The following is a 12693-nucleotide window of genomic DNA, read 5'->3' on the forward strand; positions in this document are numbered from 1 at the left end:
TTTGTGTATTGGTTGCCTCTGTATTTCAGAACAAAACAGAGTTTTGAGAGTTGCTTTTGTATCAAAACCTGTTATAGACTCATCTCAATACCACATATCAAAATTATGTTTAACACACAGAGGTTACAATTTTTCAGTAGAACTAATGGTTTTAAAGCCTCATGCTCTCTCTTACAACTTTACAATCTTGGTTAAATTATTTCTCAGTTTCACTATCTGCCTTAAAGAATAATTTAATAAGATATGTGGAATCTGAATTTACATTAACATATTTTTGTCAGCAGTCACTCCTTATAAAGACTCCTCAAGGCCATCTTTACTCTTCTCTCTTGATTTTATGAGGTAAGGTCAAAAATTCATATTATGATAACAACAAATATTAGCTTTTTACTTAAGAATAAATTTGATAGTTTCCAAAAAGTATTATTTTGAATAGAAAACAAATAGCATCACCTTCTGCAATGTTAAATGTATAATTTTTTCTACAATATATAATCATAGCAATATGATTTCTCAAAAGAATATTTCTCAATTTCTAACAATTTAAGCAGTACTTTAATTGGTAAATTTTACAAAAAATAAATATTTTAGACTTTTTTTTTTTTGGTACCAGGGATCGAACTCGGGTCCTTCCACTTGCAAGGCAGGCAGCAGAACCACTGAGCTAAATCCTCAGCCCCAAAAAGAAATATTTTAAAGGAGGTTTTAAAATATTTTTGTCATTGTATGTAGGTCACTTTCTATCATACTCCTGGGGCTACATAATTTTTTATCATTATTTTACAATTTAAAAATACACATAATCATGTGTGCGTGTGCGTGTGTGTGTGTATGTGTGTTTGCAATAATATAGAATTGAACTCAGAGCCTTTACTCTGAACTACATTCCCAGCCTATCCCTTTTTAATTTTTATTTTGTGACAGTGTATCACTGAATTGCCAAGTTGCCCAGGATGGCTCCAATTTGTGATCCAACTGCATCAGCCTTCAAAAGATTGTGAATGTCTTAATTACCGTAAAATCTTCTCAACATATATAGATTTAAACACATAAACCTCTTGTCATTTATTTCTAACTGATAGACACATTAAATACTAGCTCCTTTGTACACAAAAAGAAATGTACACAGAAATAAATGCCAAAATGTGTTCTGGAAATATGAAGGAATGACAAAAAAAATCTTAAGAAAAAGGAAATTTTATATAAACTCTTAAAATTTGATTCATATATAATATATATGTATACACAATTATTACACGATTTTAAAGTAATTTTATTCCTGCCATAAAACATTGTCTCTAAATTTTAATATTAATTCAGAATCAGTACAAGAGCCTAAACGGCAAGAAAAGTACATGCTGTATATATTTACATCTATAACTTGCAATACAAGAGAATGAAAAAGAAACAAGACTATAACTGAAAGGTTTTTATGGATGGAGCATTTCTAAGTGATATATGTGATACAAATGATTAGCATTAACTGATCTCCTTGAAGAATGTACTGATATAATTCATTATAATAGCTTCAAAGTGCAATTAGTAAACTATAGTGTAAATGACACTGCTGTTCATAGACCTACCCATAAGAGTAATTATATTTTGAAAACTACTTAGTGAAAAATTGATTGAATGAGTCCTGTGGGCATAGATAATTGAGATAAAAATATGTAAACAAAATACCTATTAATAGGATTTATGGTACATTTATGTATTTACAAGGTTTGCTGATGCATAAATTTATAAAAGGAGTCTTAAAATTTCTCCCCTTTTAAAATAAACACTCCTAACTTATAAAAAAACTAAGTGTGTGCATTTTATTTATTAAAGCTAGGTTCTTTTTCTGAATATGATACAATTTTCAATTGGATGAAAATAGAATGTTTAATTTTAATGTCTGTGTAAAAAAGAAATTAAAGAATAAGTTTCAAATTATCTTAGAAATAAGCTATAATATTTTTATACATAAAAAGGAGAGTAATGATAAACAATACAATATTGAAGAGTTGACAACATAAAAACAAAAATGACTAATACATACAAAATAATAATTTTAAAACTTCCATCTCTTGTCTAGGTAGTAAGCTACCATACTAACAAAAACACATGTTGCAAGTTAATTCTTAATCTTAAAATTTATTTTTCTAGGGCTGGGGATTTAGCTCAGTGGTTCTGCTGCCTGCCCCATAAGAGCAATATCCTGAGTTTGATCCCCGGTACCAAAAAAAAAAAAATACAAAAATTATTTTTCTAATCTCAAGAAGACATCTAAATATGACCTATGTGCCCTGTAAGGTCCATATTCATAAAGGTATAATTTCACATACATATATGTAGACACAACCACATACATATGAGTACTAGACCAGGAGTATCAACTATAATTTTTTGTGTTCTAGCTCAAGGAGCATAATGGTTAAAGTTTCAGCTTTTATCCAGCTAGTGGAACTATATACACACATACATCAGGCAAATGGGAACCTAAGTTTAGTCTTTTGTACAGTGAATATATTGAACTAGATACTATTTAAATATTAAGGCAGGAGCCTATGGGTGAGACTTAAAAATCAGCTAGACATATATTCCTGGTCATATTTCACATAGTTTATAAACTAGGTGATCCTGAGCAAATGTGATGAGCTGCATTTTTCTTAGTTGTAAAATGGAGATGTGATCATTTATAACCCATAGAATGTTTGTGGAGATGATGGGATGTGTGCACTTGAAGGGGATACTGGGACCCCAACCCCTTCCCTTTTTCCTCGCCAGCAGCTATGAGATGAATGGGACTCTCTGCCACCACTCTTGTCATAAGGTAATGTGTCACAGTAGACCAAAGCAACAGAGCCAAGGAACCATGGACTGGAACATCTGAAAGCATGAGCCAAAATAAAATTTTCCTCTTTACAAATTGATTGTTTCAAGTATTTTTGTCACAGTGATTGAAAGCCAACTAACAAAGTACAAATGAAATCTCTTGGCATCTCACTACGTACATTGTACAAAATTTATGTTGCTTTAATTTTAAAAGAATAAAGAAAGCATTAGAATATTTTATAGTAGTTTTTTCCATTGATCTGAGGCAATATTTGGTATAAAAGAGGAAACAAAAGAGTTTATCCAAAAAATGTTCACTTTTAAATGGAGAGCATGTACAGTTCCAAACATGGTTGGGGTTTTCTTTACATTCTAATTCATGATTTTGATTTTCACCTGGTAGTTTCCTTAAAAATATCACTCCCTTAAATTTTTTTTCATTTAAAACCTAATCTTTTGAACAATAACACTTTACCTTTTTATATTAAACATCAGTGCATGAAATCTTCATGATAAAGCAAGACATCATGATCAAAATATAACTTGAAGAATGTATTCAAGGGTTACTGCTTTCATTTGTGCTTCTTGATGCCTTATCTGCATAGACATTGTATTGATCCTTAAAATATAGAGTGATCACCAGATATTATTAGTAAAAATAGTTATTTATTGGGTTTCTGTTATTCAATTGGTGCTAGGCTAATTATTTTTTTGGCTATCTCAGGTAATCTTTACCACAATCCTAAAAAACTACAGGGTATGATTTTCATTTTATTATCCCCCCAAAAAACTGCAGCTCAGACAGAGTACATTTATTAAATAGGCAGTGGCAGAACAAGGATTCAAACTTATCTTTTTTTAGTATCACTATTAGAACACAAAGTATGTTTTCAACAATTGTATATGTCCCTGGTATAGCTTGGTAAAATTCCAATCCAAGATGTCATTGTGCTAACTTTCAAGTTACTCTCCTAGAAAGCAAGAAATCTGCCTTAATATTAAATGAGTACAATGTGTGGTCACAAGCTAATGTTACATAATAAATTACCACAAAGAGAGTGGCTGAAAAGAAAATACAGTTATTGTGCCACAATTTTAGTCAAATTAGTCTGGGAATGCTTCAACTTGGTGCTTTGCTTAGACTCTCACAAGATGTTGGCCAAGCCTGTGTTCTCATCTGGAAGGTATACGGGGAAGGACTCACTTCTTCAGTCAGGGGGGTTTCTCAGGTTTCAGCAGCAGTCAGTTCCTTGGGGTTATAGGATTTCCATTTTTTATTACTTGTCTATAAATTCTGCCTTCAGCTCTAAAAGTCCACCTGCAGTTCCTTTGCAAGTGGGTTTTCACAGCATGAGTGCTTGCTTTCCCATGACCAACCAATAATAGCCAGATGTTTAAGTACTCTGCCTTTACCATATATACTGTACCACCTTTCTTTTTTTCTAATGTATGGAAGTGTTTTATTTTTTAGAAGTATAGCTTCAAGAAAACAGGATGCTCAAATATGACAAATTACTACTCAAGGGGGAAAAAACCTCCAAAGCTCTCTATTAAATTGGAGCCAATAATTCAAATAAACCAAGCTAGAGAGAATAGGAACTATATGTAAGTAACAACTTAACAAACACCTATAAAAATTTTAAATCTTCCCATCTTTTGGCAATGAAATCAGTAAAATTAACCTAAAGATATTTTGGAAGGGCTTAAGATCACCTTCAGAATTAAACAGAAAGCATTCAGGGCTGCGGATTTAGCTCAGTGGTGCCGCCACCTGCCTAGCAAACACAAGGTCCCGAGTTCGATCTCCAGTACCAAAAAAAAGAAAATGTACAAAGGCAGAAAACAAAATGAGAAATTTCATTAGTTGCATGATTCCATCTACCACATCTAAACAGAAAACAGTCTGGATTATGACTATCCCAACAGATGCTTAATTTCAAAACTAACACCAACAATTCAGACTGACCAAACAGGGACAGGGATTTATCTCAGTGGCACACACCTGCCTCACAAGTGCAAGGTCCTGAGTTCGATCCCCTGTACCAAAAATAAATGAATGAATAAATAAATAAATAAAATAAAACAGATTGACCAAATAAGCTGTTTTTCTTTTCTGTTCTGCCTGTGTCCTGCCATATATATACTTGAGTTTAATGAAGACTACCCTTTGCAACTGCTCCTGAGAGCGAAGAAGAAATGGAGTAACAAAGTAAGCCTGGTAAATCCTAGGGCCCTCGGGGCATTTTCCCTGGCTGGTTATGGCCATTATATGCTTCAATACAGAAGGCTTAAAGGCTGTTATGGGGGAAAGAATCATGTCTGGCTTATTAGGATACCCTGTGAAAGACCATCAGATAAACAACTATTTACCAGCAATTAGCCTAAAGCTCTCTGGTAATGATAAAAAATTAAAAACAAAAGAAAAAAATGACTTAAAATTTTCCTACTGAAACTTTTTATTCTGTTTTTGTTGATGCTCAGGGAAAATGGCTTTCCCATAATTCACTGTGGCCTGCACTTAATGATACCAACTTGTATTGGGGCCAATTTGTACCTAAGTCAAACTGCATTTTTCTCAGGTCTATTCGGTTGATGCATGGCACTTCACTGGTGACTTTTTTCATATGATCTTTAACAAGAATTCAGAAGTTGCATTGACTATGCCCCAAGAGATGAAGGACTGATGACAATTTAGATGGGCACCCCTGAAGAGATCTGTCAGTTTCCTGTCCCATTCTAACCAGATTGTTTTGAAAACCTTGGAGAAAGACTGAAACTCCCCACCAATCTGAGACTGTATGCGAGTTTTTACAACATTAACTGGAAAAAACAAGACCCCCAACATGGCACCCAATAAACCTCCACAGATAAAGTCATTAACCAAATGAGCACTGTGAGTTGTTGCAGTAGGCAGATGCTCCTTTATCGGACCTCGAAGGCCAAAAACAAGAACGTTGCTGAATCCATTACAGAAAAGAATGGGCACCAAACCTCGATAATACTCTAATTCCATGCCATTTCAGCACCCTGAAGGCCTGATAAGTGTTTGTAAATTTGTCATGACGCTTGTGGTCTTGAAGCAATGTCTGAACTCTTTCCAATGGTGTGAAAATGGCTTCTGTTGTCCCTGCAAGTACTGCAGCTGCACCACGGGTTGCAAACTGTGGAGCACTGACATGCTTATGAAGAAGGCAAGATAAATCCTCATACAGACCAAACATAAGTGCCAGGGTAGTTGTTTTCTGCATTAATGGGGGAAGGATTCCACTATACAAGTTTCAAAATCAGTCCCTCCTCAACTGAAGTACTGCATCCCAGGTGTTGATTCCATAAAGCTGCTGCCAAAAGAGGACCTTCTGAACTGGAAATGTGATTGTTATATTGCTGAAAGCTGCCAGCAGCCACACAAATAATGCTTCATTTTACCAACACTGGTAATGTGAGGTGATATGTCTTGTTTTGAAGATGTTAGGATTGGTGGCCTCTTTTCATGAGCTTCTGAATCCATTATGTTGCTCTGATCTCTCTTGTTCATGAAGGATTTTTTAGCCTGTGACATCAGCTGAGCCTTGCATTGTAGGGAATGACAGGTTTCTGGTAACTCTCAATTTCTTCCACTGCTACTGGTCTGTTAGGTTGTCTTTTCTGGAGTCAATTTTGATACCTGGATTTCCCATGGCCGCAGGCACTGGCCCCACGCCCAGTGCTGCCTGCATGGATGGCCTGCAAGCAAGGCCTGTACCACCTTTCTTTAAGGCCAGGAGTCTTCAGTAACATATTGTAAGGTCTCACTGTATTTAGACTTTTGCAGATATCACCTTCAAATCATAGCTTCAGCCTGGAGATAATTGCCAAAAATAACAATTCTTATATAGTTCATAGGAGTGTATTGCACTTTGGTGGTGTGGTGAAGTGTTTTATTTGGAACATCAAATATTGGTTTCCTTTCCCATACAGAAAGCAAATATTTAAAAGCCAAAAATTATTTAGAACTTACTATAAGCCAGGCCATGCTTAGCACTTTAACAAATGTCATCTCATTTAATTATTTATTTTTACAACCCAAAAACATTGTAAAAATAAACATTACTGCCCAATAAAGAAAATTAACAGCATAATTACAGAGGACCCTCTCAATAACGAGGAGATTGACGCTATAGACAGAGAAATTGTATTTTATAGCTATCTGTGATCCTGCATACCTACAGAGAATTCTTATTGAAGAAATCTCTGGAGTATCAATTAAAGAGATAGTGAATATAAAAAAATGATGATGATAAACATGTGTTTAACATTTTCTAAACATCAAGCACTCCTAGAAGTGAGTTATCTCATTTATTCTACACAACTCCCAATATGAGAATTATGCATTTTATAGAAAAGGAAACTATAGTGTGAGGGTTAAGTAATTTGTCAAAGTTACACAGCACCTGAGTCAAATTTTAAATCCAGGTAATCTGAATCCTTGAATGCAGCAGAAAGGATCAATTAGTACTTTCTTCTAAGAAAGGAATTTTTTTTGAATAGCAGTTATTGACTTTTTAAATGTAATTTATAAACACAAATAATTTATACTGACACTGAAGACAAATCCAATAAGACCTGAATGAATGCTTTATGGTTAGAATTCTACATTTCATATATATGTCATTTCAATTCTTCATTTCCCAATATATGTTTAAAATTTACTTGTAAAATTTCTTTGAAAAGATATATTCTATATTTTCAAATCTTTCTTTACATATGAAGTAAAGCAGCTCTATTGCTTCTAATAACCTCCTAAATCCAAGTTTTTTGAAATGGTAAATTCCTGTGAGATGAAAAGTAGATCTCATATTTCTTGGGGCTAAATTCAGTACTCAGCTACAAATATGGTCTTAAGGTCTCCTGGCTGGGTCTTTTATGCTATTTTAATTGAGTTTAAGGTACTATTATTACTGCTGCCTCTACAGGTCCATATAGTGTCATAGGAAATCTGTTTTTGAGAGCATCTATATTTGTTTTTCCCTAATCAATCTTGGCATTAATTTCATGTTCATTCCTACTGACTGCTAGATGTTCTGTGCTCCAGCATCTCTAGATTGGTCTGAAAAGTTGCTTAAAAAACAAAGCTTGGTCATAGATTTCCCTAACATTATTTCTGGCTTGAAAAATGTCTCTGGTGCTCTAAATGGAAATTCTGGAAAGGTGCTGGGTGTGTGTGCAGGCACACAATTGTGGTTGAAACTCAGCTCCATTCCTGTTTGTGGTCCCACAGCTGTCCCAGACAAGCTGCTGCTCTGCTGTGTCTCCACAGCAGTTGGTGGCCAACAGTTCTCTATAGGGAACTCAAGAATGGAAAAGCAGCCAATCATGTGTGGTGCAATTTACATCTGATTGAGGAAGGTCTAAGAATCCCAGAAACAATTAATTTGTATCAAGACTCCTGTAGGCCAAAAAGTAAGATATCTGTAGCATGGTTACCCAATTTTAACTTTTGCCTTGATCTCAGAATTAACTTTTTCAGCCATGGATGCTAAAAGATGCAGCAGAAAGAGCTTTTGGAAAATGAGAACACCAGGGAAAATATTCATTGATAAAACTCGCTTATAACTGCACTGCATTATACCTTTTTCAATTTGATAATAGTAAGACATTTTCCTTGCAACTTCAAGGAGAGATCTATAGAAACTCTTTGTAAAATAAACCATTTTGTTTTTATTCATGTAAGAAAGATTACAATGGCCAGGAGAAAGAAAAAAGAACAGTGACTGCTTCTTAGGAGGAGAAAAACAGCAGGAGCAATTTAAAATAAAAATAACTAAAGATGCCTTAACTTTATAGTTAAAAATGAAATGAAAATTGCAAAAACAATTTGTGGTAGGAAGCCTTTAAAATATTCTAAAGACTTCATGTTTTGCATAAGCTATGGCCAATCTTTAAAATAGTCCATTAAGCCTGTCTATTTGATTCAACACTATTGTAGGCAAAAGCCTCTTGATTGTGAAATTGTAGAAGGATGGGTCTGTCAAAGTCTCATCTAATTACAGGACCAAATTACAAGTTCATAAACTTCATAAAGCATTCAACTATCTTTCCTTATTAAGAAATCTCACATCTCAAACCAGGAATATATTTAATACATTCATTTTTTTACTATTCTTGGCATGTAATCGCCCTTTACTTGTCAGAATGCACAAAAGACAATAGCATCAATCATTTTTTATTGATCAAATGTTTAAATTAGTTTTAATCTTGTTCACACACTTTTTAAAGATGATTTGACATGGATGTAATCATTTATATTTACTTTGTAATTTTCCATTATTGCTTCCTATTCTTATAGATGTGGAAAACGAAATAGAAGTAAAATGGCTCACGTCAAAGTATGTAGGGAGCTAAAGCAGAAATTAGAACCTGTTTATAATTCTCAATAGTACTTAAAGATGCTGAATATTAATAAATAATGTTGATATTTCATAAAGCACTTCAGCCTACACAAAAGACTTCCATGCTTCAAATTTATAGTGTGTGCAGCAGGAAGCCTTATTGAGATAATTGGTAGATGAGTTTTATTGATTTTTTTTCTTTTTGTAATCAATTAACAGAGAACCAGTTTAAATAGCAAATAACGCCATACTTGCCACTTACTGCAACTATAAAATCGCTGAATTCCTTGGTTCTATGACCCTAAAAGTTCTAGCTGGAGCATAGGAAAGTCTCCTGCAATAATGAAACCTTGATTTCATGGTAATAGTAGAGGTCATTGTCTCATAATGTTCATATTCAGCTGCTGAAATTCATTTATTCATATTTTCATTGATCCAACAATTATTAAGTAACGATTGTGTGATAGTTATTTTAATAAGTATACTGAATCAGTAAAACCAAAAACCAATGCCTTAGGACTAGTCATCTAATAAATTAGTTATTTACATTTTTTTCTGCCCCAATAAGCCTAAAAGCTTCAACATAATCTACTTAGTTCTAAGTAGCTTCCCATGGAAGTAACTACAAGGCTGGTATATCTTCAAAAGACAGGATGGGTTGTGTAGTATTTTTTTAAATTTTAAAAACAGACTTCCTTTCTTTCAGTGTTTAATGACTATAGCAGACATACTGATATATAGTTTAAGTTTCTTTTCCTTTCAGAGAGGACCCTGTATGATTGTTTTATTAAACTCTCATTGCCTTATTACTGGACCCAACATCAGCTATTATAAATAAAGAAAATAAATAACTCACTGTCGTTTAATTTTGTTGGCCAAAATGGGAAACATGAAAAATAACAACATCAGCAGGCACCACTTATTGAATGTTTGCTACATAACAGCTAGATGTTTTGCATATATTTGGATATTGACTTGTCACAAGAATCCTACACAGCAGGTACTGTTACTATTGGGTGATCTTACGTTCTGGTTTACCTGGACTATTCTAATTTATACCTATTATCTTAATTATTGATATTTCCTCTTTTCACTATTAAAGGAGTATCAATTGGACAATAAATTATTATTTTACTTACATATTAGACTCATAAAGTTCAATTTAGTACATTGTTTTAAAATAATCTCATGAGAGTCATAGAACAGCTTTCTAAAGCTTTACTAAAATAGTTATGGTATCGCATCTGGAATTTTGAAGATGAAGCTTTCAGGAAAGAAGTGAATCCTATAGCCTTTAATAAATCTCATTTCAATGCAATGTAGTCACCAGGAGTGTGAGTATAGGAAGTCCAAAAGGTTGTGTTTCTCTATAATTCACATACTGCTGAAATTAGAGGAGTGATTATGTCACGAGGCATTGTCCTCATGAACAGTATTAATAAAAAATAAAAGTGGCCCGAGAATTCAAGAACGCACGTCTCTTTTGCTGTTTGAGGACACAGCTGAAGAGTCCCATTATGAACCAGAAGTTGGTCCTCATGAACACAATATCTGCTAACAGCCTGATTTTGGACTTGCAAGAAATAAATCTCTACGCTAAAAAAAGGGGAGGCCGGGGATTTAGCTCAGTGGCACCACACCTGCCTTGCAAGCACAAAGTCCTGAGTTTGATCCCTGGTACCTCAAAAAAAAACTCTTGTTTTTTTATAAGATACTCAGTTTATGATATTTTATTATAATAGTGCAAATTGACTAAGACAATTGTGTATGAGTGTCAGAGATCTAAAAGTTTTGTGCCTCCCTGGAAATACTGGTTCTTGATCAGAACATCTTATGAAATGTATTTCCATAGGACATATGGACTAATGGTAATTATTCTATTCTAAAGATAGAACTCATTACAAAGAGAAATGAGTAAACCTCTTGGTAAACCTTCTTGAAGCTCACCATGAAATTTGAAGGTCTCTTTTCCTAATAAATATGACTGTAGTAACAGCTTTAGAAAAATATAATGGCCTATGTATTTTAGAATTTGACAAAATTAACAAAGTCATGTATTTTATTGAATTGAATATCATAATAGTGAACAAGCAAATGGGAACACTGAAACAGAAGGCAATCCTGAAGCTGGTATAAAAGCGTGGTTCAGCATTGAGTGAGGGAAACTGAATTATTTCTGCTACCACATTTACAACATTTTAATGCACATGAATAGTAAATTTTTATAATAGTTTTTAAACATTCTTATCAGGTTATTTGGGCTATGAAGGTCACACATTCCAGCTTGGTTACTTAACCACATTTTGCACATGTGCCCTTGTAATGACCAACAAAATTCTATTGACAGCAACAGTCTCAAAAACAAATTTCCCAAATAAACACTAAACTCCCTTTTCCAACTCACAATTTTCTTTTCAGTTATTAGAATTTTTCTCTAATCCATATGAGAGCCAACAAATACTTGAATTAATTAAATAACTTATTTATTTTATTAGTACATGTTTGCAGTATGTGATGTTTACACTCCTTGTAAGGAGCTGGTACATGCACATAACATATCTTAATTCCTTTTTTCATCTCCTTTCCCTCCCCACTCCCGCTATCTCTTGATCCTCTTTCCATCTGAGAAAGATCTATCTTCCTACTTCCTAGTATCTATTGTTTATTTTGCTATTTATAGTTCATGTTTCTCATATAAAAAACACCATGTGATATTTAAGCTTGTATGTCTGATTTATTTCAGTTAACATTATGGTTTTGAGGTGCATCCATTTTCCTCCAAATGACTCCTTTATCTTTATGGCAGAATATTACTCCATTGTTTGTAAATATCACATTTTCTTTATTCATTCTTCTGTTGATGGACATATAGACCACTTCTAAAATTTAGCTATTATAAATTGTGCTGCTATAAACACAGTCTGTTGAGTCCATTTTATAGAAAATTTATTTCTTAGGAAATTGTCTGAATCACATAGAAATATTTGAAAAAGCATCTTTGGTGGCTATTTTTATCTGTAAATTTTGGTTAAGCCCCTGAGATAATGATTCATGAAATGAAGGTAGCTCTATCAGATAAGGGAAAACTCTTATATAACTGCAATAAAGGGGAATGATTTAATTATTCATGCACTTCTAAAGAGCATGACTTTGGGGAAATTATTTATTTACTGAATATTTGCAGACATTGTGTGACAGAATTAAGTGCACAAAGACTACAGATTAGAAAAAGCAATTATTTTCTTGACAGAAATGTTACAATATATGTTTTTGCTACTGAGTGAGGATAAATTATTCCTAAAAACTGCAAAATTGTGAAGAAAATTAATATCAGATATATTTTGCAATCATAAATAGTCAAACTCATCACAAGGACTCATCAAATGCATAGCTTAAGGTTCCTCAACTAAGAATGATGAGACCCTGTACAAGCACCTTGTCTGTCTAAGCTGCACACTTATGAACCATCCAAGTGCCCTTCAGGATGATGAGTTTTTGATTAGCCCTT

At 33.6% G+C, this 12693-nt stretch overlaps 1 long non-coding RNA gene and 1 pseudogene across 3 annotated transcripts in view; both read right to left on the reverse strand.

Annotated features, from left to right (window-relative positions):
- The window catches only part of LOC106010867 (uncharacterized), a 1054961-nt gene that overhangs the window by 793594 nt on the left and 248674 nt on the right, over positions 1-12693 (reverse strand). The gene's annotated exons all lie outside the window — the stretch shown is intronic.
- On the reverse strand, positions 1301-7488 carry LOC147824958 (mitochondrial nicotinamide adenine dinucleotide transporter SLC25A51-like; annotated as a pseudogene).

The sequence above is a fragment of the Heterocephalus glaber genome, unplaced genomic scaffold, assembly GCF_053883595.1.
Source record: "Heterocephalus glaber isolate CG9 unplaced genomic scaffold, H.glaber_assembly_v1.0 deba00001523, whole genome shotgun sequence".
In the NCBI taxonomy this organism is placed as follows: domain Eukaryota; kingdom Metazoa; phylum Chordata; class Mammalia; order Rodentia; family Bathyergidae; genus Heterocephalus; species Heterocephalus glaber.